This window comes from Furipterus horrens, unplaced genomic scaffold, assembly GCF_987537825.1.
Source record: "Furipterus horrens unplaced genomic scaffold, mFurHor1.1.pri manual_scaffold_13, whole genome shotgun sequence".
In the NCBI taxonomy this organism is placed as follows: Eukaryota; Metazoa; Chordata; class Mammalia; order Chiroptera; family Furipteridae; genus Furipterus; species Furipterus horrens.
The window spans coordinates 32,035,170-32,058,498 of record NW_028327183.1 but is presented as its reverse complement, the minus strand read 5'-3'; the positions used below and the strand labels follow the sequence as shown (position 1 = coordinate 32,058,498).

Here is a 23,329-nt window from a genome sequence, read left to right as displayed (position 1 = left end):
TCCTGGTGGCTCCCTGTACTTCATCCTCACTGTAGTAGCAGAAAGATCTTTTCAAACACAAACGAGGCTGTGTCTCCTATCTAAAGGCCTCTGTGGTATTGGAATCAAGTCCCACCCTGGCCTACAAGACCCTGCACCACTGGCCCTGCCTCCTGGGTGCTTCTTAGTGCCAGGATCACACAGGGCCTTTTCACTCACTTTCCCCTCTGCCTGGAATGTTCTTCCTAGACCTTCCCACGTTTGGCCATTTCTGGTCTGAATGCCTTAGCTCAAATGTTGCTTCCTTGGAGTCTTAACAGCAGTGATTCACTCTTGAGTCTCTGTTTCATTCTCTGTGGCTCCTCCTCCCTCTGATGTGTCTTTGCTGAGGAAGGGTGGAGGATAGGGGCTAGGGAGTATTGTGGGTTAAACTGTGTCCCCCAAAAAGATATGTTCAAGTCCTAACCCCTAGAACCTGTGGGTGTGCCGTTGTTTGGAAATAGGGTCTTTGCAGATGTGATCAAGTTGAGATGAGGTCACCCTGGGTTAGCGTGGCCCTAATCCAATTAGAATGTCCTTATAAGATACAGACACAGGGAGAGGCTACGTGATGACAGAGGCAGAGACTGGAGCGATGCAGCCACAAGCCCAGGGATGTCTGGAGCCCCCAAGAGCCAGAAGAGGCAGAAAGGCTCCTACCTTAGAGCCTCTGGAGGGAGCATGGCCAAGAATGGTCCACTTTTCTCCAACTTGCTCAGACCAAAATGCTTGGAGTCACGCCTGCTCCTCTCCTCTCTGCCCTCAGATCCAATCCCATCCATCAGCCTTCCCGTTGGCTCCACCTTCAACCACATCCAGAATTGGCTTCCTCCAGCACCTGCACTCCCTGGACCACTGCAGTGACCTCTTCCCTGCGTTTTCATCATCGCCCTTGTTTGCCAGGATCACAGAGGGAAGCACAGAGCTGCATCCTGCCATTTTATGACTGGCTTCATGGTGTCCTCTAAGGCCCTGACATTGTCCCTGCTTTGCAGGTGAGGAAACTGAGTCATGTGAAGGTCCGAGATTTCCTTTCCCAGAGTGGTGACCTGAGCCCAGGGTACATTGGAGGGGAACATGCATGGGTAGCAGCCCTCAACTCCAGCCGCATTCTGGTGGTCTCTGGCTGCATGAGACACACTGTGGTACTCAAAGGCCCAATTTGGCCCCCTGTCTGCCTTCAGAGGGGCCTGCTGCAGAGGGGCTGGCTGGGAGCAGGGGCTGCGGGCCTCTATGGTGTGGAGCCTCAATAATGACGATATTCACCTCAGATAAGCCCCAGCTCTGTTGGCTTCAGAGGGTGCCTCTGGCTGAGACCCTGTAGAAAGCCCCTCCCTCCCTGGCCCTCTGGGTGTTTTTCTTTCATCAGTTGGAGAAAAAGTAGGAAGAAAGGAAGAAAGCAGGATATTTTGCCAGGAACTGAAAAAGGAATTGTGATCATGTTTATCTTTGATGGTGTGTGGCGTGCTGGGCAGAGGGAGTCCCCTCCCTCTGGCCTTTGAGGTAGAGGTGAAGAGAGGGGAGCCAGCCTTGAGTCCGCAAGGGTCTGCAGGGAACAGGGGTGGGGGTGCGAAGCCTTTGTGAGCCAACCACTGGGAACCAGAAGTGGGCCTGAAAGAGAGAGAGAGAGAGACAAAGGAGAGAGAAGATTCCAGAAGGGCAAAGAGATAACCATTCAGTACTATGCATACAGTCAGTGCTCAATAAGTGTTTGCTGGCTGGATTATGGGGGGGGGGTGGAAAAGCCATGCTGGGCTCTGTGGAGTCTGTTGACCCTAACTTCTTATGAGAGCTGTCTCCACCAGGGCCCCACCCTGGCCCCACGCTGGCCCCATGGCAACCGCCCCTCCCTTTCATCCCTCTATCTTCAATTCCCCTCCTCCCAACTTTTTTCTTTAAAACATATCTGCCTCCTGCTCCAAAAAAGGGCTAAATATGGCTTAGAGAAAATGCCTATGCCACAAGATGGTCAAGACAGACACTGAAAGCCAAAAGCCTCACAAGAGGCCCAAATTGAGCTCTGAGCTTCCTGGCCACCAAAGCAAAAAGGGAACAATGTACAGCAGATTCATCTCTCCCATTGTCTCACCAGAGTGGAGCATACATGGGTCACACAGTTTTTCCAGAATTTTTCTAATCAATCCGTACCTCACAGCATTATGGTGAGATTAAAAGATGCCAGGTGTCACATGCCTGGTGCATGGTAAATGCATGATGGCTGTGAATTCCCACCCTTTGTGCTAGAGGTGAGGAAACAGAGAGTCAGAAAGGTACACAGCTTGACTGGTCATCATGCTGTGAGTGTAGGAGGGTAGGTGCCAAGAGGAGGCCAGGGATCATCCTCCACTTTCCCATCTTAGGGCAGGGAGCTGTGGCCCACACTGCTGCCTGTGTCTGACCTCATGCCCAGCCGAGGCCTCTGAGCTTCCAGGACCCTGGGAGGGACAAAGCGGCCCCAACTCACTTGTCCCAGGCCCTCCACCAAACCAATTGTGGTGGTCCTGGAGGCCAGGGTCATGGACACCTGCCACATGTGGTCCTCTCATCCCAGACTGCTGGTGGCTTCTCATCTTATAGGGGGAACCACTAGAAACCCAGATTGTTGGAGGCTCTTGAGTCAGACAGGAAGGAAGGTGGTGGTGCACATTGTTCTGCAGATAGGTGACTCTGGGGGTAACCTTGACCTAAATTGACTCTGACATGGCATGACCCTAATCTGGGGGTGACCCTGATCTGGGATGACTATAACCTGAATGACTCTGACCTGGGAGGCCATGACCTCGGGCTGACCTCTACTCCAGAGCTGAGTCTAGAGAATGCCACAGCCTGCACCTCCTCAAGATGTGGTAGCTACTGCATGGATCAGGTGGGAGTGAAGACAGAGCTAAGATGAGGCCCAAGGTAGCTCTGCACTTCAGCCTGGCCCACCCAAGCCCCTTTGAGCTCCAAGCTCTTGCCCTTCTCAGTGAAGTCCACCCGAGCTTGAGTTCCCTGGCTCATCTGTGGTCCCTCTGGTGTCACAGAGGCTGGAGAGCAAACAACGGGCTAGTCTGGGGCACTGGGGAGGGGCCAACTAACAGATGCCACCCTCCAACATTGCAGGTACATCCTGTTTGTCTTTTTGTTTCTAAAATAGTGTTTATAGGGAGGCCATCAAAATGAGGAGACAAAGAAACATGGCACAAATGAAAGAACATATTAAAACTCCAGAAAAAGAGCTAGCAAAATGGAGATAAGCAATCTATCAGATGCAGAGTTTGAAACACTGGTTATAAGGATGCTCAAGGAACTTAGTGAGGACCTCAACAGCATAAAAAAGATCCAGTCAGAAATGAAGGATATACTAATTGAAATAAAGAACAATTTATAGGAAACAATAGTAGAGTGGATGAGGACAAGAATCAGATCAACAATTTGGAACATAAGGAAAAACAACCGGTCAGAACAAGAAGAAAAAAGAATCCATAAAACTGTGAATAGTCTAAGCAGCTTCTGGGACAACTGCAAGCATTCCAATATTCACATCATAAGGGTGCCAGAATGAGAAAAGAAAAGAGCAAGGAATTGGAAATCTATTTGAAAAAATGAAAGAAAACTTCCCTAATTTGGTGATGGAAAGAGACATGAAAGTCCAGGAAGCACAGAGAGTCCTTAACAAGATGGATGCAAAGAGGCCCACTCCAAGACACATCATAGTTAAAATGCCAAAGGTTAAAGATAAAGAGAGAATCTTAAAAGCAGCAAAAGAAAAAAAGTTAGTTACCTACAGGGGAGTTCCCATAAGACTGTCAGCTGATTTCTCAAAAGAAATTTTGCAGGCTAGAAAGGATTGGCAAGAAATATTCAAAATCATGAAAAGCAGGGACCTACAGCAAGTTTGCTCTATCTAGTAAAGCTATCATTTAGAATTGAAGGGCAGATAAAGAGCTTCCCATTACAGAATAGCCACGGGGACGTAAAGTACAGTATAGGAAATGGAGCAGCCAAAGAACTTAAACGCATGTCCCATGGACATGAGCAATGGTGTGGGGATTGCCTGAGGGAGTGAGGGGCGCTGGGTAGAGGGGGGCCAGGGGGGAAAGTCAGGATAACTGTAATAGCATAATCAATAAAATATAATTTTAAATAAATAAGTGAAATAATGTGTTTATACTAATTTTTAATTAAGAAAAAGATTGTAGGAAATAAAAGCAAAGCAATCTGGCAACCTGAGATACCACGGATAGGACTTGCTTGGTTGCCACAGGACAACCCTCAGGTGGAGGCATCCTGCATCACCTTAAAACAGAGCACGCGGGATGGGCGGTGGGATCGGCTCTGCAGAAAGCAAGCAGAGCCATCTATGCACCGATGAAGAGGCCACTGGAGGTTTTCAAAGGTGGACTGGAAGAGGGGAAGCTGGCCTTCTTACTTTTTAATATTCCCTGTCTGGGTTTTTGATATGGAGCAGAAATTGCTTTTATAATGACAACAGTCAAAGAATGGGGTCTTCTGCAGAAACTTGCCCTCCCCTGCTGAGCACAGGTGCTGGTGTCCCAGCCTGCAGCGCTCCCTCTTACAGGTAGGTAAACTGAGGTCAGGAAGGCAAAGACTGCTCTAGGGGCCAGTGACCCAACAAGCCCCCAAGTGACCGATCCCCACCCCCACAGCCCCTGCATCACACACTATTTCAAGACTCAGCTTGGGGTCCCATGGGGGGGCAGTTTCTGGGCTGGTCCCATCCTGTGGGCTCTGGTAGTTCATGAGCCCTTAGGCAAGCTGGCCCTGGCTTCTGCCAACTTTCAGCTTTTAACATCTCCTCTGGTCTTAATTAATTTCCTTCAAAGTCTCCCCCAAAACAGGTCAGCCACACTTCAATGTGTGCAGGTTTTTTTGGGAGCAGACAGGTGGGAAAATGCAGAAACCATCTTGAGTTCCTAAGCTGCAGGGGATTTTCTGCTTCTGGGTCCCAGAGCTGCAGGGCTGGGGAGCATTTTTGACCTGGGCTGCCAGGCGGGCTGGGCAGGACTGGGCTGGGTGGATGATGACCACGAGGGACATTGCAGCCTCACTGTGGCATCTGGGAGGGGATGGTCTTGACTGCCTGGAGACTCCAAACCTTGTCTGCATTTCCTGGAGGCCTATGAGCACCCATGGGGGCTGCAGGGCCCACAGTACCGTCTGCTCTGCTATAACTCCCTTATCAAAGCCTTGTTTGTGTCACCTCACTGGGGACTGGGGGCCTCCCTTTCTCAGCCTCTCCCAGCCACCATCCCTTCCAGGACCCAAGGTGCAGATGCAAGTGTTCACAGGGTCTGGGTAAGAACACAGTGAGGAGGAGACCTGGGGGCGGGCAATGGAGAGTGCCGGGGTCTGAGCCCAACAGGAGATTCATGCCACAGCCACGGGGGTAGCAGCTTCTTGGCCCCACCCACTTCCTTATGGCGTCATGTTCTGCTGTGGATGCTTCTCTTGGATTTCTACCAGAAGCTTGGATATTCCTGTGGACTTCTATTACTTAAAAAACAGCTGTGGCCAACCAATCCCACGTGCTGGGTGGATATGACCCCAGGGGCTGCCGTTCGCAGTCCACATCCTACATGTGGCTGCACCCCAGGGTTCAGGACTTGAATCTTCTTTTTCTGATCTGTTCTCACCCTGGACCATCCTTGCAGCTGCAAATGTTTCCTCTGTGTGAAAATCTGTTTCTTGCCTGCCCAGCACCCATCCTCCTATTCCTGGCAATAGCACCTTGAGTTTCCTCTGCCCTATCCACATGGTCTGGCAGGACTGACCCTCCCTGTTCTATTTGACTGTATTCGGACACCACTGTTTGAGTATCTGGATCCAGCTATGCCTGAAGCCTTCCCTGCATATCCCAGTTTTGGGAGCCAATAGACACTCATTTTTGCTCACCCTATTTTAAGTTGAGTTCTGTTCCACTATGGCTAAAAAGCATCCTGATCAAATACAACCTCATATGGGGCTCACAGGTGACCCTGTTGGGCATTGGCTTCTTCCTGGCTTGGCCTCTGGCTGCACCCTATGGCCTGCTTGTTACCTTTCTTCTCACACAGTCACCTGAACTTGCCTTTCCCAGTGGTCTGTCCTTCCTGAAGCTCCCTGTCCCTGCCCTGCCAGCTCAGAAGGGATGAGGCCCCCAAGAGTGTATTCATTGGAGCACTAGCACGTGCGGTGTGCCTGTCCAGACCCTTGGAGCACCTGTCCTAAACCAGAGGTTTCCCCAACTATTCTCAGGCCTCCTGGTCTACCCATGAGACCTGGCCCAGACAATGTCCACACTCCAGGAGACGCGCAGCTTCCTGGGGCTCGCCCCTTCCTTGTCCCGCCAAAAGGGCCTAAATTCATTCTAGTTTTTATTTAAAAGGCAATCAACTCATTCACACTGGTAACTCATTAATACAGTACTCAAAACACCCTGCTGATTGTCAGTTTGTCATGCCTCTGAAGGGCCCACTGCTTTTCTTGAAATATTTACAGGCTAAATGATGTGGCATCTGGGATTTGCTTTAAAAAAAAAAAAAAAAAAAACCACACACAGCAAGAACGAACGTGGGGGCAGGGACAGATGGAGGTGGATTACCCTGTGTTAGTAACCCTTGCTGCTGGGTGACTGGCAAGAGTTTGAGTGCCTTTTTCGCTACTTTTGTGTATGTTTAAAAAACTCCACTGTAAAAACATAAGGACAGTACCCTATAACAACAACTACCACCATAAAAATTCCAACTGTTTTTCTCAGGATCCCAGAATTGCAAAGGAGCTTTGGGATGCTGGATGGCACACAGACTCCGTCTGTACTATCAGTTCTGGAAGGAAATATTTCTGGAGGGTCCCTCAGTGTTGCCCCAAGAGGTGTGGCCAGTCTGGGCTCCTTTTTGGCCTCTAGACAGATCACGGAATGTGGTGTCTAAACTGGACACTTCTGAGAGTAAGATAATTTAAGTTATGAATTTATAAAAGTTGTGAAATAGAAAGGAATCCTGACCAAGGAGATAAAAAATCAGGTAGAAATTCACACCACAGGAAAATGGGAGGAAACCACTGCCCGACCCCAACCCACCATCTTTGAGACTCTGCCTCAGAGAGCGGCTCACAGGCTCCTCATTCCATCCATTCTCCTTCCCCGCTCCTAAGGGTCTGGACCTTGTAAAAGTCAAAAGTGTACTGATGTATATGTATTTCTCACATCTTTGAACTCTGGTATGTGCGACTGGTGTTGCATTTATGGTTTTATCTTCCTAGGGAGAGCTGACCTTCTTATGTAGTAGCCTTTCTGTTCCCTCAGGGTGGGTCACATGAGAGAATCGGCAGACCTGGGCAAGCTTAACTGGCCATGTGCTCCGGGCTATCCCCCTGCTGTCCTGTCCAGCTTGTTTCCCACCAGGAAAATACAGGGGGACGTGGATGGGAGGTGATCCCCCTTGGAAAGAGGTCCAAGGAAGGGAGAATGATGCCTGGAGGGACCTGCCCCCTGTCTGTACCCCCAGCTCCTGGCAGAGCCAGCCAGCATCTCATGAAGGCTCAGAGAAAGCAAACAATGGTGGAGTCTGGGGCACAGGTGTGAACTCAGGCCAACTATAGAGGAACCAGGGCTGCGACTAGGGGCCATGGCAAGATCCCATTCAGAGGGGACACCAGGGCTCCACTGGGATGTAACATGGCTGTCTGCAATACAACATGCCTCCACAGCATGCTCTCCCCACTCCAGTATTCCCAGACTGTCTTCTCCTTGACACCCCCACCCCCACCCCCAAATCGTGCTGCTCCTGTGAGATGGTCATCCTGCTGTAGTGCAGTGTCCTCTCATGGCACTGGGAGTCCTTGACCCACCTGCTCATGTGGGTTAATTGCCATCTGTGTTGGCAGACAGGGCATTGTTTGACAGGTTCACCCTGTGTCTACTGCTGGGCACAATGCCTGCCAAATGTACTCATTCATCGACTAACCATTTACCATCTGCCATCCACCCACCCATCCACCATCTACTCACCCATCCGCCATCCACCCACCCATCCGCCATCCACCCACACATCCGCCATCCACTCACCCATCCGCCATTCACTCACCCATCTGCCATCCACCCACACATCTGCCATCCACTCACCCATCCGCCATCCACTCACCCATCTGCCATCCACCCACACATCTGCCATCCACTCACCCATCCGCCATCCACTCACCCATCCGCCATCCACCCACCCATCCGCCATCCACTCACCCATCTGCCATCCACCCACCCAACCACAATCCATCTACCCACTTGTCCCTAGGACTAGAATTCATGTCCTGGAGCCCTGAGTACTATATTCTAGGCCCCAGCTCACTGCTGCTGCACAGCTTGGAGGAAGCACCTACCTCACCACTGACCACTTCCTACCTCCTCAGCTCCTGCCCTGAGAGTGGATCTGACATGAGTGGAGCTGGGTGGCATGGGTGCCACAGCTCTGTCACTGACCACTCTGTTCCAAGGCTAAGAGAGAGGGGATAAGACCCCTAGCTCTCCTGGGCTCACTTCTGGTTAGGCAGGGACCTTATGCAGCCATCTGAGGTCTGGTCGGCATTTCTACCTGAGCCTGTGGAGGGTCCCAATGCCTCATGGGCTGAAGAGCTGGCAAGGGGCCAGGGTGGGAGAGCCAGCTATGACCCTGGTTGTAACCATCCTTTCTCCTGGGTGGATGTGCCTTCACCCCCAGGGGAAGACACTGGCCTGCTGTCTTGGGTCCTTTCTCTCGGTGGGCCCAGCTCTGGCCTCAGTAACCAGCATGCTGGGGTCCTTGAAGATACCCACACTGCCTCGAGAGCAGGGTCAACTCTACCTGTCCACTGAGGTGCTAAGAAGCACAGATGAAGCTGGAGCATGGTCCCAGCTCACTTAGTCTCTGATTGGGGCCCTTGCATTACAGTCACCAGCTGACTCACAGCCAAGCCAGCCCTGAGCTCTCCCTTTGCTGCTGCTGTTTTCACAGCTGAGAGGAGGGCTGATCTGGAGAGGCTGGTCCTGGGCCCCAGGAGGCCACCAGGCTGGGAGGTTCTGGAAAGCAGGCATAAGCAAAGTGCTTCCAGGAGCCCCAGCCGTGGTGTGACTGAGCTCCTTCCTGCCACACCAGACCAGGCGGAAATGCTCCTGGGAGCAGCAGAAGCCATCCTGAAAGGCCTGAGCATGGGCCCATCTGCCAGCAGGTAGGCTTCAGTTTCCCCCTCTGGAATATGGTGCTGTCATCCTTGCTGGCTGGTTTTGTAGCAGTCTTTGAGCTGCCAGACCCGGGAGGAATCTGGGGTGCTGGCCTCAGTTCCTGAGGTAGATCTGCTCAGCTCCCTTGCTGGGTGGGGTCATGAGTATGCTGAAGTTCAAGGGTCATGTGGTGGGCCAGGCAGAAATGGGACTTGGGTGTGCTGACCTTAGATGTCAGGCTCTTCCACTGGTACCCCATCCCCTTCTACCACTGGCTTTGTGCTCCCCAGTGGCGGCCATGTGGGCAGGTGCAGATGATGAACAGCTCAACTTCCATTTCCCTTCACCCCAACGCGTTACTCCACCACCCAAGCAGATTCTCATGCTAATTTGTGAGGCTGGCACAATAATGAAATTCCCATCTCCTCACTGAGGAATTGAGGTACAGAAAGGTTCAGAGACTTGCCCGGGGTCACACCGCCAGGGTCCCAGTGAGCTTGTATCACCCAGGGGCCAACAGGAAGCCTAGGGTATAGCCTTCACCTCCTGGGTGCCCTGCGAAGGGTCCCAGTGCTCCTGCTGGCCTGTAGGCACAACCTGGGCCCCCTTCTTAGGAGGCCCCAGGTCCAGCAGAGCCGTGGAGAGATGACACCTGGGAGAAAGGACTGCCTGGCTGGGGTGCTCTCAAAGTGACCAAGCTCGCCTCTGCCCAAACCACCAATGGCGAGCCACATGAGCAAAGCCAGCTGGGATAGCTGGCCACCCCCTGAGTGGTCAGGTGGGAGAGCAGAAGCAATGCTGCCAACCTATAGAATAATGAAAATGATCGAACGTTGTTGCCTGACCTGCCCTGGTCTGGGCTGTTTGGCACACAGCAACAGAGAGCTGTAGTAGCCGATGTCTCTCAGCTTTAGTTTTCTTATCTGTTAAATAGGGATAAAATAGATGCTCCCTGCCCAGGGGTGTTGGAGGGTTAAATAAGTTGGTGTGGGTCACGCTCTCTGCAGAGTAGGGCTGACAAAGGACTGCTATTGTAACATCATCCTCATCTGTCCCTGGACCTATGAGAATGACTGTTTTTCTGTGGAGAAGAAACTTGGATCTGATCTGACCATCTGGTCACAAATCCCATCCCAGATGCTCCGGCTGCTGCAAATGATCCAAATCCACATTCATCCTCAAAGCTCATGCCTCTCTTCGTGCTGGTCACCGACTGTTTCCAGGAATCACTGTGCTTTTGCATTTGCACGCTGAGCAGAGGGACCAGTGGCAAGAAGTGGGGCTGGAGAGGACCCAGCTCCCCACACTGTTCACTGTGAGGAGCCCAGCATCACAGAGGGGCCCTTCCAACTGCACACCTGAGAGGCAGGGGTCGAAAGCCCCATCTAGGAAGGAGAGGTATCACTTCTTCCAGCATTTTCTTCATTTGCTGATATAATGCATTTTCTGAGGCTTTTGTTCTGTTTTCTCTGACCTGGCTTTGTCCAGTGGGCTGATCAAGGCTTGGCCTTGCCCGGCTGATGGGAATAAGACTCCAGACAGGGACAGAGGTGCCTCTGAGCTGCACCCAAGGGTCTGGATGCCCTAACACCAGGGCACTGCGCCCCAATCGGAGGCTGAGGAGCTAGGCCCAAGTGCCTAGCTTGACCCTCACTCCCAGACTTCCAGATGCCAGCCAGCATGCCTGGGATGAAAGGGGTCTGAGGTCATCTTAGGCTGGGGTTTTCCAACTTGTATAGCCACTGAAACCTTGATTCAAACATCCAAAAGAAATCCTACAGGGGGTACTTTATCAACTATCTATCATCCTACCTACTTATCTATCTATCTACCTACTATCTCTTTCTCTTCTCTCCGTCTCTCTCATGCACACACATATATGTACATAATTCTTATCAAATATTTGGATTCATATTTATATGTTGGGGCAAAGATTACTAATATAAAAAGATGTACCACCTTGCCCTCCCAACCCTCTAGGAATTCTGAAATTTGCCAGCCCAGTTTCCCTCCTCCTTCTCCCTACCTTCCTCAATGGCTGGGAGGGGCCACCAGAGAATGGGAGAGAGGGAAAGAAGGGTGTGCCTAGGCTGTGAGACCTTGGTAGGGCTGATCTCACCCCCAGGCCTGGGGTTGGTCATGTGACTCAGCACCATGTGCCCCAGTCGTGGAGACTGGGTGAGCGGTGGGCACAGATCTACCAAGAGGCTTCCTTGGGAAATTTGCTGGGCTGTTGGTGGGACAGAGGCCTGATCCATGGCGCCCTCTTTGCCCCCCTTCAGGAGGGTCTCCTGAGACAGAGGCCAACATGTCAGAAGGCAGAGTCAAGAGATGGAGAGAGGCTGACTTCTGACCCACCTCTACTTGAGGCCTGCTAGTCCATGGACTTTACAGTCCCATAGGCCAATATATATGTGTTGTAGGAGTTCTGTTATCGTCCCTTGCACTCAAGAGACCCAAAGCACAAGAATACATAAAATACAGCTCGATGGACAAGCTAAAAGTGGAGTTACAAGGAAAAAGGACCCACAGTTGAGGTGTAAGAACTGGAAATGAGTGAATGGATGGTGAGTCACTCTGTGGATAACTGTGTTATTTGGGCCCCAACCCAACCCTAAGCTTCTAGTAGCAGTGAGTGTGTGGGTAGAGGGGTCCGGGCCTGCACTGAGATGACTAGCTTGGATGGAACCTCCAGAGTTCACCTGGGGTGGCCCAGGGTTGTGACCTTCTGGGACAGGGGTCTAGAGGGGACACAATCTGAATGCAGCGAGTGCTCTTGACTCATTGGGGCCACACAGTGGGACTTACACATGACAATCTCCTGGCATTGGGGGCACTGTGTGTGGGCTGTGGAGCAACCAACAGAGCGAAGGAAATAGACTTCAGATTTGCACATCTGAGCCCAGTCCCTTCTCCCCGATGGTGTGCAACCTCAGAGCCTCAGGCGGTGAGTATAATATGATAACATTACTGACCCAGGGGGCGCTGTGGGATCAGTACCAAGTAACCTGGACTAAGGCCTAGCATGGTGGCTGGTCCATGGTGCCCAGCGACGGCACCTGATCCCAATAAGCCAAATATGATTTTATATATAAAGTCTACCAATTATGTATAACTGTATATGGCATACTATAGGTGTATACAATAACATGTGTGTATGTATTCTATGTCTGTCCATAGTCATAAGAGAAACCTCCTCCTTACCGCAACTTCTTGAGGCCCTGATTACAGAGTTTTCCCCCAGGTAGGGGGGTCCTGGGGCTTATTCACTCCTGGGGGTGAGCACCTGAGCAAGCCTGAGGCTACTAGGGCTAAGGTATTGACCAGGACAGAAGGGAGGAAATGGATGAGATGGGGTGCAGGGCAGGTCAAAAGATGCAGGTGTCCTGGGGGAGCATGGGTGCCTGTGGGGACCACCAGGCCAGAAACCACATGAAAACCGCAGCGCTGGGAGTCCCTGAGCCCCTGTCCCCGTAGAAACCGCATCTCTCCGTCACTCACTCACTGAGCACCTGCACATCTCCTGGCCTTCGGGGCCATGAAATGACCAGGCCTAGTGGGTTTCAGGAGCTCATGGGCCAGTGGAGGAGATGACAGTGTGACCGACGGAGCAACAGCCAGGAGCTGGGACCGCAGTGTGGCCCTGATCCTGCACCCTGAGCGCCTGAGGGATGTGAAATGTCTCATTGATAATTTTCACAAACCACATGTTGAGATGAAAGTGTTTTTGTAATGCTGGGTTAATAAACTATACCATGAAAGTTTGTATCACCTGTTTCCTTTCCTCATGCAGCCATTGGAAAATCTGAAACGACGCCTGTGGCTTGCACCCCACTTCTCTCCACGGCACTGGTGTGGACAGTGAGCCCTTTCTTTGTGAGGCCCCACTGCTGATATACACTTCGGAGCCTGGACAATCTTTCCTGAAGGCACGTGCCTGAGATGTCTGAATGCCAGAAGGCTGGTGAAGTGGCGTCCACTTCTGTCTGAACAATACAAGCTTCCAGATACCAGGCCTGGCCCGTGGCTGACAAAGCCCTTTCAGACTGATTGCTGATCACATGGGTCTTCATCCCATCCTAGGAAGCCGAACTTGTGATCCTTGGGCACAGGTGGGGAGACTGAGGCTTGTGGAGGTGAGATACCTTACTAAAGCCCCACAGCTGCCTGGCTGACCCTCACCTGAGCCCTCCTCGTGCCCGACATGACAGAGTCTCCTGTCCTGCCGGGGCTCAGCTCACACACACCTTGGTAAAAGTCCAGCTTTGATCTTTGACGCAATAGGCTCTGGGCAATATGGTACCAGAGGGCCTCAGGTCTGAGCTCACAGACCCAGGCACCTACTGCCCAGCAGCAGGCAGAGCCCTCTGGGGGCCTCTGAGACTTTAATTATTCCCCAGGCACCAGCCCGGCATAAATGCAGCCCAGACATCCAAGAAAAGCAAGCTGCCGGTATGAGGAGCCCTTCCCAGAGCTAAATGCAGCCTGGGCACTAGGCATGCCGGCAAGCGTGCTCAGATAACGATCGGATTCAGCAGGCCCTGAGCTGACCCTGGAGTGGGCACGCTCCCTCTCACCGGGAGGGACCGCCACCGCCAGGCTCGAGGGCCACCGGCTGCCTTTCTTCCGCTGGGAGAGCACTTGGGGCGGGCAGGGAGCAGGAATGCTTGTGGGCTGGTCGGCGTTTAGAATGTATTTATAGACAGGGCACGGCTGCCAGGCGAGTGGCACCCTCGAGGTCAGCTTCCTGCCAGGCCCTGTGGCCAGATGTTTACTGAGATTGCAGAGACCGACCCACCCACGCAGGCCCAGATTCATTCCACAACCACGCTCGGAGGCTGCTCAGAGCTGATGCCTCGCTGGGCTCTGGGAGTTCAGAGAGGAGGTGGCAGTCTTGACCTTTGTCAGGTACTAGGACTCCAGGGACCATCGTGCACAGGGAAGATATAAGAAGGAGCAGTGCAGGGGAGGGTACTCATGCTGCCTTGGGAAGGAAGGAAGCCTTCTCAGAGGAAAAGCAAGGCAATGTTGGAGGTGTGTTTCGAAGGATTGATAGGAGTTTTCCAAATATCCCAAGGAAAGAAAAATAGCATATGCAATGGTATGGTGGTGATCGATGAAGTGGTGCACTTTGGGACAGCTCCTGTCCAGTGTGCCTAGAACATGGCATCAAGGGATGAAAAGATAAGGACTTAACAGGGTCTGTAACTTCAATGTGGGCAGAGTCACCAGGAGAGCTTGTTAAGATGCAGATCCCAGGCCCTCCCCTAGTGGTTCTGATTCAGCCCAGTTTGGGAAACCAAGGCTTAGAGAAGAAAAAGCAGTCTGGAGGGGTTTCCCGGAGGAAGCAGGTGAGGAGGACTTGGACCGGAGGGGGCCTTTGCTAGGGGTGGGTGTCAATGTTTTCATGGCTGAAGGTGCGTGTGGCTGGTCAGAACTGAGACTCCTACAAAAGTATACAAGACCTCGAGAATCTAAGCTCACTGATTTTATATTGGTTACATATTGGAATGATGATATTTTGGATATGCTGTATTAAATAAAATTAATTTCATCGGTTTCTTTTCATGTTTTTAAATATAGTTTCTAGAACATTTAAAATTACCTCTGTACCTTGCAATTGTGACTTGCGTTTTGTTATGTTATGTTATGTTACATTATATTATATTCATGCACATACTCATAGACACAATGACATACTCAACACACACACAGCCACACGCACACACTAACACATGTGCACACACGTGCATGGCACAAACACACATGCACACACAGGGAACACAAAGCAATGCATGCACACACATGCACACACATAGGTACACCCCATACACATACGAGCACACACATTTATAGAACATGCACACATGTGCATTCACATATCTGCACACATACCTTCACTCAAGCATGCTGTCACATACACACATTCCTGCTCTGATGGCTGCACTTTCTGTCAAATGCTGGGATAAGAGAAAGCTTCGGTTTTCGCTTTTCTTGATCCTGAAGGCAGCCCCTCAGAGCACAGGCCACTAGCAGCAGCTCTGGCTCTTTAAAGAGATTCTTGCGGGCTGGGAGGTGGGCCTGGTGAGCACCCACTCACTGCCTGACCTGACCCTTGGCTGTGCCCAGGTCCTGGGGCTCTGGATGACAATTCCTTCTCATTTCTGTCTCAGTTTCCCCGCCAGTAAAATTACAACAGCAGCCCCACTTCCTGGGTGAGAGACACAGCACCTGCAGTTGCTTCACTACCTGGCAAGTGCCCGCCTTCCTGCAGACCAGCCCTGGATGGCTGAGTGGGCAGCAGCAGATTCTCGAGGGGCAGGGGCTGCCCCTGGCAGACCCTGGTCAAAAATCCCACAAGGGCATCATCTTCCCCTCCATGGCTTTCCTTTGGGCCCCTGTGACAAAGGGATCTGCAGTAAGAACCAGGGTGAGTTCAAATCCCAACTCTGATTCTCACAGCTGTGTGATTGAGCCAGGCTGTCCCACCTCGACCTTTCTCCCAAGAGAAGGGGCTGGCTGGGTGGGTCTGGGCTACCTCCTGGCCTCCTGCTCTCTTTTTAGGATCAGTGCTGGGGATAAGCCATCCCCATCAGGAACACGTTCTGTGTCTCCTCTGGCCTCACCTGGTTGGCCTCACCTGGCTGGCCTCAACTGATCCCACCCAGATGCCCCTCCTTTGGGCACCTGAGTGAGCCTTTTCTCTTTTGCTACAGTTGCTACATAGGAAGCCACTGCTTCCCCACCCTTGCTCCCTGGCTGCCCCTGAGCCAGGCTGTGAGCTTTTGCAACAGACGAGGGGTTGGCCAGTTCGCAATAGCCCTGATGCCTGCTGCACAGCCTGGCCCCGGGTCACCCTCCATCTGTGATTCTGAGATGCGTGCACGAAGCACAGAGGGTGCCCACCACCTGGCAGTGTCAGCACTGTGGCCTTCCTGGAGAGGACAGCATCTCTTCTGACTCTGAGCCTAAGGGTAAGGAAGTCAACCCGTCCAGGGGTGAAAATGAACCCCCAGCACCTCTCTCCCATGTGGCTGTGTCCAAGTGAGATTCTTCTCAGCAGGAGCCAGTCTGGGAGGGAGAGTGCACCTGCCTGTTGGAGTTGGAGAAGGTGTATGGTGCTCATGGGCCCCACTCTGGGTCAGGCAACCTGACCCCTCCGACTTCTCCCAGCTGTATAGACTCTGGGGAAGTGTCTCAACCTCTCCAGGGTAATAACTGTGGCTTCTGCTAGTTGTTGGGGACATGCACTTCAATTGCGTATTCAAAACTGAGGGAATAACCACAGTACATGTTTGGGGATCCACTGGGCCCACTTTGGAAAAGACCTGAGCTAAAATTCCACAGATCACCTGACCTTGGAAAGTACATTCAGTGTCCCCAAATGACGTGCTTATTCCCTCTTGGGAAAAGGCTGTGGGTCCCTTTGGGGAAGGCTGGGAAAAAGATGAGAAGTATACATTTTTGTCAGTGTAGTAGGGTCCTGCTTGAAGGAGGGCACTCTCCCCTTCATTCAAGGGAAGACGATAGGCAACAGGCATGCAGAGGCCCCAGGGTGGGAAACAAGTCTTCAGGAACCCCCTGCAGGATGGGACTATTCTGTAAAGACAAAGCCTTGGAGTCATGACTGCCACCCTTTTGGCCTCAGTTTCCCTATCTGCATACTCAGAGCTTGGGTACCTGGGCAGAGGCTGAATCCTGGACCCCACTTCTGCTATGCAGTCCCGAGCCAGTGCCTCTGCCTCCCTGTGCTGGTTTCCTGTGCATAGAAAGGGGTGAAGAGACCCCCTATCCTTCACATGCTAGTGGGAATGAGAAGGAGTGGTACAGCCGCCATGGGGAACAGTCTAGCACCTCCTCAAATGGTTAGTGTGACCACGTGACCTGCAATTCCACTTCTAGGTGTCTACCCAAGAGAAATGAAAACACACTTCCACACAAAACCCTGCACACAAATGTTCACAGCAATGTTACTCAAATGTCCATTGGAGCATGCATGGATAAGCAAAATGTGGTCCATCCGTATACTGGAATATTACTCAGCCTTAAAAAGGAATGAAACCCTAATACAGGCTACCACATGGATGACCCTTGAAATCATTCTGACAAGTTAAGAAAGGTAGTCACAGAAAGAAAAATACTGTATGATTTCATTCATATGAAATGTCCTAAAAAGACAAATCCCTGGAGACAGAAAGGAGCTTAGTGATTGCCAGGGGCTGGAGGATGGGGAATGGAGAGTGACTGCTGATGGGCATGATTTTCTTTCTGCAGTGAAGAGAATGTTCTAGAACTAGATGGTGGTGATGGTTGCACATCCATGTGCATATACTGAACCACTGAACAGTAAGTTCACCTTAAAGGGTGAACTGCATGCTATGTGAACTCTATTAAAAAGAAAACTAGAAGGTTCCTGTCATGTAAGGCTGATGTGGGACACAGACGCCCACTAGCACCCGGCGCCACAGCTTCCACCTCTGGTACCAGGACCTGGTCCTGGCTCCTCTACCCCATCTGGCCATGGCCTTGGTAAATCCACACTGACCACTCGCTGGCCCTGTCACATCAGCCACCACCCATGCCCCTTGCAAGGAACCCAGAGAAGCCCCATTCCAAACATCCCTAGAGGGTAGTGCCCTGCTGGCCATAGGAGGACTCAGAGGAGCAGGCCCTGTTTACACATGGCCACCTTGGCCCAGCAGCCTGGAGGAATTCAGAAAATGCAACGGTCACATTCTGCAGGCAGAGGCCGTGCCCAGGCCGTTGGAAAGACTCAATGGCCGCTCATGAATGTGGATTCTGTTTGGCTGCTGGCTGGGATGCTGGCCCTGTGAGCAGCCCAGAGTCAGGACAGAGGCTGTTAGCAGGCAGCCAGGGGACAGAATGTCCCCTGTCCTGTTACTGGCTCCCGCCTGCTTGCCCACCAGTAGGGGCTGAGGATGGAAGGGAAGGCTGATCTGGGCATGGTTCCATGCACGGGTTCCCCATTTCATTTATATGCGTTGATGCACACATCTCTTGCACTCACTGGTCCGCTCACTCACTCGTTCACTTGTTCATGGGCACACAGTCTCCCTCCTTCCTTCCTCAGCGGTCCAGGTGTGGTGGCCCAGGATAGGTAGCTACATACTGCATCTTGAAGGCAGGCCTACCTGGCCCCCTCTATAAAGAAACCAGACCCCTGGGGGTCTCTGCCTGGTTCTGGCCTCATGGCCTCTCCTCAGGGCCCTCCAAGCCCATGTCTTTTTCACTCAAGGGGCTTGTCCAACCTAACCTGGGAGGGCGGAGAGCTCTGGGTGTGTGGAGCCTCCACAGTGGGTGGTGGTGGGCTCCTCCTTGCTTTAAGTGATTGGGAAGATTGGGTGAGAAGGCGGCCTGGGACTACTGGGTCAGGATGTGGCAGGTAAGCCCCAAAGTGCCCCAGACAAGCCCTGTCTTCTAACCTTCATCTTCAGGCTCTTCCCCCTACAGTCATAAAGGGAGCTTATATTTGGAACTGTCCTCCCCAAAGCCAGCTCTATTTAAACAAGGATGTAATTCTCAGAGACCACTTCAATCCCGACAAGAGCAGGGATGAGTAATGAGCAGGGAACCTATAGTTTGATGCCGGGGTCACAGCCCCCAAACTCCTGCCAATGCAGTCGGTGATCTCACGTTCTGGTCTCTGGGAGTCAGGACCAGCAACCGCAGGCGGCTGTGTGAGGGGGCGGAGCCCGAAGGCTTTGAAGAACATCTGGAGGCAGGAACTGGCAGTGCTAACCGCAGCCAGGCCCCAAGTCCCCCAGCACCACTGGGGTGGGTCCCTGCCCGCCTGCTGCCCTTCTTCCCACCCCTCCCCGAAGTTGTCTTGGCACACCCGGGCCAAGGGGGAATTTGCAAGAATGACGTGGACCCAGGAAAATGCTGAGGGGCCTGGACGCTTGACAGCACCTGATGAGGGAGGAGGGAATCCCAAGTCAGAAATGACGGATGCTTTGGCACTCAGGGCCTCTGGAGGGGCAGCTTCCAGTGCACACACATGACAGAGTTGTGTGTGAAGTCCTCAGGAGCAAGGACGGAGGTCCCTGCACAGCACACATGCCTAAGGTGCCGCCATCAGTTGCGCTTCGGTAACTTCAGGTGTAGAGCACAAGGTGTTCGCTGCCCCAGTGAGCCAAGGCCTAGTGAGCTGAGTGTGGGCTGGGGGCCTTGTGCAGTGAACTACCTGCCCAAGTGCACAGGCCCATCTTTCCTTCCACTCAGGGACATAGCTGGTCCTTAGCAGAGTTCATGGAGGGACTGAATTACAAGATTGTAGTCAGTTCCTGAGAGTCACATCAGCCACCCCAGCCATGGCCACCAAGTGAATGTTAAGGATAAACTAGCAAGGAGAGACTAAAGAAACAGGCCATGGGCACCTGCAAGGCTGTCTCATGGAGCTTGCCCCTCCCTCCACCCTCTATCATGCTCAGTTCAGCCCGCACTACCTTAGGGGCCAATTCCACCAGAAAATGAGGCTGGTAACAGAATCCTGAACATGCCCCAGCCAGCGTGTGCTGACTGCTTGTTGTGCCTGGCTGTGGAGGATGAAACTCTGAACAGAGTGTTTTCAAGGGGGGCAGGGGGGCAGTCTATCAGGAACACACAGACCATAAAGGTGGGATCTGGAAGGGCTGAGGGCAGAGCAGAGGGAGGGGTGTTCTGTTGGGAAGGGTGGGACCACATGGCATGGCAAGGAGGAAATCGGCTGGTAGAGATGGAAGACAGGATGCTGGGCATCCGGTGCAGGAGGTGAGAGTGGGGGCCAGTGTCCTGAGAATGGACCACAAGGACTGTCATGGGAAAAGATAGCGGGGTTGGACCATGGCCAGCCTCGAATGCAGGGCTCCAGTTCTAGCACTATCTTCAGTGGGCAGGCTGGTCACACTCTTTCCCAAGTCTCTTCCCCACCATGCACTTCTAGAATAAACCAAAGCAAAGGTGGGCCACTGGCTTGGATGAGCTGCTCTCTGTGGGGGACCAGAGAAGTTGTGTCTAGAGGGACTGGGCTGCAACCCACCTTGTCTGCATGACTGTTTCCTACAACCCCCTTCATCCTGGATGTTTAGCTGGTACCTTGTACCCTTCTAAAATTTTTGCATCTTTAAAACTCTTTCTGCAGACCCTGCGAGTCTCCCCAGACCCGTGGGTAATAACCACCAAAGCTGGCACTTGCTGTGTGCTCAGTGTGCCAGGCCTGTGCTGGGGGCAGGCTGTCCCTCAGCCCATCCCATGAATCCTTATGAACTCCTCATTTTCCTGATCAAAAAATCAAGCTCAGAGATGTTGGTGACTTGCACACAGCCCCTGAGCAGCTGACTCTGGAGCTTGCACTCCTAATCAGTACATCACCGTCCCCTCACTCTCAGCCCTTCATTTTGGATGAAGAAGCAGACCAGTAAATGAATTCTTAGTAAGAGTCAAAACCAGGAGTGGGGTGGAGCTTGGCTTGGAAATCTCAGGGCTCCAGAGGAATCCACAGTGTGAACTGATGTCAAGAAGCACATGCGTCTTTGGCACCATCAATGGTGGCAAGGTTCCAGAAGGAAGGAGGTGAGAGCAGGTCTCTGCTTCCAGGCCACCCTGGTGTTCAGCAAATGTGAAGATGGGGCAGGGAGCCACTGACTTTCTCCAGGGAGGAAGGCAGGATGGTGCCTGACTCAGAATGTCAAGTCAGAAAAGGCGCACGACCTGCAAAGATGTGGCCTAAAGGGGACATAATCTCTCCATTAACATTCTCCAATGGAGAGTTAACCTGACTTCTTGTGTGCTGCCCATGATGGCAGGACCAGGGTCAACTGAAAACTCAACCAGAAGAGAGCTTTCTCATACCCTTTGGCATGTTCCAGGGGTGGGACCGTGGAGTAGACTGCTGTGATGGGGAGTGAATTCCCCACCGCTGGGAGTATTCAAGCAGAGTCAGTAACCTGGAGTCAGGGTCTGGTGAAGACTGAAGAAATGATGAAGAGATTGAACTCCATGACCTCTAAATTCTCTTTGACCCTGAAATCCTGGGACTTGTTTCCACACTGCCGGGGCTACAGCCAACCTGAGGTCCAGGCACAGCACAGAGGTTGTATACTCTTCACTTATGCTTCCCAGGCTGAGATACTGTAGGAGCCACAGTTTCCCTTCAAGATACCCGCCTTCCCATTCCTCCTTCTTCCCAGACACAGGTGAGGCTCTTGGTAAGCTCTGCCCCATGGTTCTAGGACCTGCCAGGCCCGGCACATGGCACATGAGGGCACACCCTCCCAGAGGCTGGTGGGGCTGCCCTTCGTAAAACTGTAACTACCCAGCTTCCCTCCAGCTACCAGTCTGATACTATCCTGGCATTTTAGCTGTTTATCTTGTTTGTTTTCAGGAAGGCAGGGGTTTTTGCTGGGTTTGTGCGGGGCACAGAGAGAGCCAATACACGTTTTCAACCAACAAGCAGATATGGACCAGTCTATCTGACAGATAGAGACTATCAGCCATTGCTGCTCACCAGCTGTGCAGCGTGGCCCAGTTACCTAACCTCTCTGACCCTCAGTTTCTTCATCTAGAATATGGGTACCACCTATCTCGTGATATGAGGATTAAACGCAGTACCACGTGGCACAGTCCCTACATTGTACCAAGTGTTAGGAGTTAACGGCGCAGCCACCGCCAGGGCGCAGGATGCCACTCGCCTCAAAGCATTCTCACCCCCTCTTTAGTACCTACTAGCCTGTCCCCTGACACTTTGCTGCCCAGACCGAAGGTGCAGCGTCAGGATCTGGGTGGCCGCGGGAAGTCCCCGCGAGCCCTGCCGGCCTTCCCTTCCGGCCGCCGCCGCGCGGCGCCGCGTCTCTACTGGTCCCTCCAGCGGACTCCCTGGGCGCGCGAGTTGGGCAAGGGCACGGGCCGGGTGGGGGCGCCGCGTGGCCTTCCCTGCTGGAGCTCAGCGGCGTGGAGTGCCCGGGCCAGCCCGAAAGACCCCACCCAGAGCCGCGCGCTGCCTCTGCCACCGCAACCGCTGCCTGTGAGCTTCAGGCCAGCACGCCCGGGGCCGGCCCGGAGGAGGCAGCGGTTCGGCTTGAGAGACCAGCTGCTTTACTCCTTAATGAATGAGCCAGTCGGCGGCCGCGCGGCCCCGGAATCCCCGACCGTGCGCCCCCGATCCCCGCAGTCCAGCCGGGTGGACCCTACTCCCCGGCGTTCCCGCTCAGTGGCCCAGGCGGGCACGCAGCATCGGGCATTCGGGCTGCACTTTGCAAAGTGCCCAGCGGAGCTGGCCGAGCTCTGCAAACGGCATTGGATAGGGCTAAGGCCGGCCGGCTCCCGCGGCCCCGCCGATCCCCTGGCGTCTTGGCGTTGGCGCCACTGAACGTCCCGGGCCGGACGAGCGAAGTCCGAGAGCCAGGTCGGGGCCGCTGTGCAGCGAGGCCGGGAGGTTCTGTCCGGCCCCTCCTGGGCGCCCTACCGAGGGCATGCGTAAGGGCCAGGCCGGGGACGCGGGGGCGCGGGCAGCCAGGTGACACCAGAGTCCGAGCCCAAGTCCCTTTGAACCGGAGCCGATGGCCCTGCCCGGGAGCGCAGGCGGCGCGGGGTGCGGCGCGTCCACACTCACCTCCCGCTCCGAGGGCCCCGCTCAGCTCGCCGCGCTGGCGGACACAGATGAGCGCTCTGCGGCACGGAGCGCAGTCCCATCTCCGACCGCAGGCCCGCCCGGGCCGCGCAGACGGGCCGCGCGCCCGCCGGGCACCGAGCCGCCCAGCCGCCGCCGCGCTGCGCTCTGCCCCTGCGGGGCGGGGTGGGGAGAGGAGGAGAGCAGCCTCCACCCGCTTCCCAGGCCGGCGCGCGAGCGGGCCAAGTCCTCTCCAAACAAGTTCTCGACAGCGGCTGGGTGCTTAGAGGGCCCTCCGCCCAGCCTTGGGCAGCCCGCGGGTCAGCCCCCAGGCACAGAGCCGGCTACGGTTACAAACTTCACCCCCCCAACCCCCCATCCCACTAGCTATTTTTAGCACGGCTCTTCCTAGGTGTTCCTTTCATGGGATCCACTTTAGTGATGGGTGTCCCTAATGGATAAGGTATGGAAACCACTAAACCCCTTGCCCACACCCCCTTGCCAGCCCACTCCCAAAGAGGCAAGGCTGTGTT

At 53.4% G+C, this 23,329-nt stretch overlaps 2 long non-coding RNA genes across 3 annotated transcripts; one reads left to right on the top strand and one right to left on the bottom strand.

The window, feature by feature from the left end:
* Positions 1-1,425: 1,425 nt before the first annotated feature.
* On the bottom strand, positions 1,426-22,940 carry LOC149994392 (uncharacterized). The gene is made up of 2 exons (XR_016507877.1): positions 22,800-22,940; positions 1,426-1,629 (listed from the first exon to the last, which is right to left on the bottom strand). It is a non-coding gene; the product is annotated as an uncharacterized LOC149994392 (long non-coding RNA).
* LOC149994393 (uncharacterized) lies at positions 8,988-12,976 on the top strand. 2 transcript variants are annotated; one of them, XR_016507666.1, is made up of 4 exons: positions 8,988-9,198; positions 10,328-10,588; positions 11,614-11,757; positions 12,371-12,976. It is a non-coding gene; the product is annotated as an uncharacterized LOC149994393 (long non-coding RNA). The 2 variants fall into 2 exon arrangements; XR_016507665.1 differs by having other exon boundaries at positions 11,473-11,757.
* Positions 22,941-23,329: the final 389 nt, after the last annotated feature.